Source organism: Trichechus manatus, unplaced genomic scaffold (assembly GCF_000243295.1).
Source record: "Trichechus manatus latirostris isolate Lorelei unplaced genomic scaffold, TriManLat1.0 scaffold00030, whole genome shotgun sequence".
Lineage (NCBI taxonomy): Eukaryota > Metazoa > Chordata > Mammalia > Sirenia > Trichechidae > Trichechus > Trichechus manatus.
The window spans coordinates 20,893,984-20,898,310 of NW_004443966.1; positions in this window are offsets into that span (position 1 = coordinate 20,893,984).

Consider the following 4,327-nt stretch of genomic DNA (forward strand, 5'->3'; position numbering starts at 1 on the left):
TGGTTAAATAGGGGGTTCTTGGAAGCTCAAAAGAGCCCTGGTGGTGCAGTGGTTAAGATCTTGGCTGCTAACCAAAAGGTCGGCAGTTCAAATCCATGAGCTGCTCCTTGGAAACTATGTGGGGCAGTTCTACTCTGTCCTATAGATCGCTGTGAGTCAGAATCGACTCTATGGCAACAGGTTTTGAGTTTAGAAGCTCAAAGAAGGGACTCCTGCATTCTACCAGTCAAGGAAGACTCCACAGAATAGGTAACATTTGAGCAGTGTCTTGAGGAATGACAAGGAGCCTGCCAGACAGAAAATGGGGAGAAGGACTTTCAAGGGAGAAGAGCAGCATGGGCAATGGATGGAGGCATGAAAACATCTCCTCTTCTCCCCCTTACCTTTCCCTCATAAGTTTGGTGCCCTTCTGGTGGCGATTCTAGCCTGTGTGATAGAGGGGCGGGATCTTACTTGCTCGCCATGTCCCTCCCTTGCTCCTCTGCCCCACTCCATGTCCCCTCCAGCGGGGGGCTGCAAGACAACTCCCTCCTGCAGGCCTCTGACTCTCCACCTACTGAGCCCTATCTTCCCCTGGTTAGGGGACCATGCAACATCCTTCCCAGCCCTGGGCTCGAGGCACTGAGACGAGCCACGGACCCCAGGGCCCTGATGGCACCTTTCTGGAGGGGACCCTCAGAAGTTGTCTGATATTTGAATTCACCAGCAATAACTCCCCATACTCCAGAGCAGGCTGGGACCCCAGAGTCTCAGGGGCCTCCACCCCCGCACCATCTTCCCTGACTCCTTCCTGTTGCACAATGGGAAACCTAAGGGAGAAAGACAGAGGACAAGGCCTGCCCGCCCACCCCCCAGGGCTCCTGGGCCCACCTACTCAAGGCCAGCCTCACTGTGACGCAAGCCCCTGCTCCTGGGTCAGGCTGTGCTATCCTCTGACCTATGTTTACATCCTCAGGGGGCTGCTGCCTCCTCTACCCCCAGACTGCTGTGGCCAGCAGTGGGGTGGGGGGGAGCTAGCCCCCCAGGAGGTCGTGGCCTGCTCTTGGCTGCTGCTGCTTGAATCTTTTTTCTTTCTTTTTTTCTTGATAAACCTTTTACAATTAAAATAACAAAAGCATGCCTGTTTCTGTGTGGATTCTGGACTGGATGAGGGTAAGGGGAAGGATAGAACCCTGATGGACCAGATTCTGAGGTGACGCTCAACACAAAATTTACCTCAGAACCCCAAAAGCTGGGGGAGGCTTGTGCTGGTGGGAGGTGTGGGGCTGGGGAGCTGAAGGTGGCATAGGTCCTGGCTGGATGCCAGACCTCCCTCCTCTCTCTAAAATGGGTGGAGTCCTGCCAGGGGCTTGGCTGTGCTGTTCTGTGTCTAGGCTGCTCGTAGAAGGGATGGGACGTTGCGCCCCTAGACAGTCTAATGGACAGGTGATTCCTCTCTCCAGGGAGGCAAGTCCTGGCCTTGCCCAGGAAAGCCCCTGTCCAGGGAGGAGAGCGGGGAGGATAGAAACTGTGTCCTTCTCCAGGCAGTCCTGGGTGCCCAGCCCTGCAGTGGCTCCCATACTGGGGCGACTGAGAACCCCCCAGCTGTGCCCTTGGGGGTGCCCCAGGCTGGATAAACAGGAGTTCATACATAGGAGAAAAAAGCCTCATTGTTAACACTTTGGTTCTCTTGCAGGGCCAATGGGGATCTGGTGGAGGGAGGGTGTCAAGGGTCAGGGCAGTCAGAGACGGCGTCGGGCAGGCCAGGGCTACAAGGAGCTCATGGGGGTGAGCTGGGGTAAGAATCAGCAGGTGCAGGGGGAAAGGGGTGGGCAGGCACGTTTGGGGCAAAGTGTCCTCCCAGGAACTTCTGGAATGGCGTCCTTGGCCCTGGGTCAAAATTAGGTCAGATTTGGGACTTTCTGGGGAATTTTCGCCTCCCTTCTCCCTCCTTTTTTTTTCTTTATTTTTCCAGCCCATACAAGGAACTTCCTGCCCTTAACCTCTTCTTGGCTTTGACCCCCATGTGGCCTTCTGCAGAGGGGACTCTGACCTCAGGGGTAAGGTCCCCTTCAGAGGCCAATCTGGGTAGGAGTAGTGGGAATGCTCTTCCTGACCAGAGTGCTCAGCAATCCCCCTATCAGTGCTTCCTGCCCGGGGATAAGCACTGCCCTCTTTGTGTCCCTTCCTTCAGACGGCCCTCCTACCCCTTCCGTCCTCAGGGTGGGGGAGTTGGTCTGACAGTGTTGTCGGGAGGGCCTTGGACCTCAGAGGAGAATCAGAAAGTGGAGTCTTGGGGGGGGCCAGGCCCACTCCAGTACCCCTGAGGTCTCTAGGCTGGGACGTTGTGTGCGTGTATGTGTGTGTGTGGTGGGGAGTGAGGATGTCAAGGCCCCTGTCTCTGGTTTCTATCTCTGTGTGGGTTGGGGTGTCGGGGGAAATTTGGCATCGAGCTGGGCTGGCCAGGGCCCCCCTCAGTAGAAGTAGGGGTCTGGCAGGGGGGGCATCTTGGTGGTGGCAGGGCCTGCTGGCTGGCCTCAGTCACATGCCAGGCAGATGTTCTGGCCTGAGCTGGGCCCAGCTGCCTCTAGTTCCCTCGCTCACTTTGCTCTATGGGGGTTGGAAAACAAGGCCTCTCTTTCTGCCCTGGGCAATTACCAGGACCTGAGAGTGGGGGTGGGGGACCCCTGATCCCCAATCTTGCCCAGCCTAGGAAAGGGAGTCTGCTTTGTCTTACACAGTCACATGTGGGGGGTAGGGGCAGAGATGGACCTCAGATCCTGCATCCTGTCCCCTCGGAGACACAGGAGGGTTGTGAGCCACTGTGCCATGGCTGGCCCCAGCCTCAGCCTCAGCCCAGCACTGCCCCCTCTATCCCATCGCACAACCACATGATCATCCACGTGTCCTCACATTCCCAGATGCAGCCACTCAGAGTCTCAGACACCTGGCCCAAAGCAGACACATCACACGCAGGCACACAGGCCACACCTGTGCACATGCACAGTCCTCTGCTCGCACTGTTGCACTCCCAGCCACACACACACTCAGCCTGGCCACACGTGCATCGTCATCTGCTCACAGCATCAGAGTCGCAGCCACGCCATCACCCACAGCCATCCCCTCCCATGGTCCCACACACAGACCACAGGAGTGAAGTTTGTTCACCACAAAGTCACATAAGCATATAACGTATGTGTCACACAAAGGTGTCTGGACCCCACCTGCACCGCCTCCTGGGCCCCCAGCTCTGAAGCTCAGCTCATCAGAGGTTTCAGAGGAGAGCTTTGAGAGACAAGCAACCCCAGGAGGAGTGTCTCTGAGGCAGAGTAGAGCAAGTTACAAGCACCACAGCCAGGTAGATGCCCCAAGAGGTCTGGGGGTACAGCCAGTGCCTGGCGGGGAGAAGCTGGGATGATCCAACAGCACCTAGTTCAGCTCCTCATTGTGCAGACACGGGACCAGGGCTAGTGAGCAGTGGTGGCTCTCCAGCAGCACCCAGCAGGTTGGGAGGTGCTCTGGGTCAGAGGCCAGTTCCTGGCAGCCTCTGTGGCCTGGGCCATCCTCTGAAGGCCCCTGGCTGAACCCACCTAACCAAGCTCCAGGCATCTTCCATCTGGAGCCAGAGCAGAGGAAGGGCCAGGATGTGGTGGGCAGGGCCCAAGCCCAGGCAGGAGCAACATTCCTGCACCATCTCCTCCCCAAGCATGTGAGAACTGAGCCCGCCCCGCCTGCTCGCCTGCCCGCTGACTCAGGCCTCTGGGAGCCAAGCCTGCTTAGCTCCCCTACCCACCCCAACCTGCTTCCTCACCAGCTTGGCCCTGGCACCTCTCTCCACTGGCTGGGCTGAAGGAGACGGTAAGCCCCAACAAGAAGACCTTGGCGGAGAAATCGAAATCCACCTCCCCTAGACAAAGCTTGGAGGGCTGATCGTGAAACTTAGCTCTGGGGTTCAACATAGTTTAACACAAACCTTTTTCCTTTTAGTTTTGTTAGTCAAGTCCCAATGCAGTGCTGTCTGTTCAGAAGGCAGTGCCTCATAGAACTGTGGCCTCCTCAGGCTTCACCACAGCCCTGGTGGGCATCGTTGTATTTCACAGGTGCAGAGACTGAGAATTACCCAGGGAGAGGCTGGGACCTGCCTACAATTAGACAGTGAGGCCGTAGCAGGGCTAGACTCAAACCCAGCTCTCTGGCTCTATTACTTGTTGTTGTCGTTGTTAGGTGCCTTCTAGTCAGTTCCAACTCGTAGCAACCCTGTGTACAACGGAACGAAACACTGCCTGGTCCTACGCCATCCTCCCAATCACTACTCTGTTTGAGCCTGTTGTTGCAGCTTGTTGCAGCC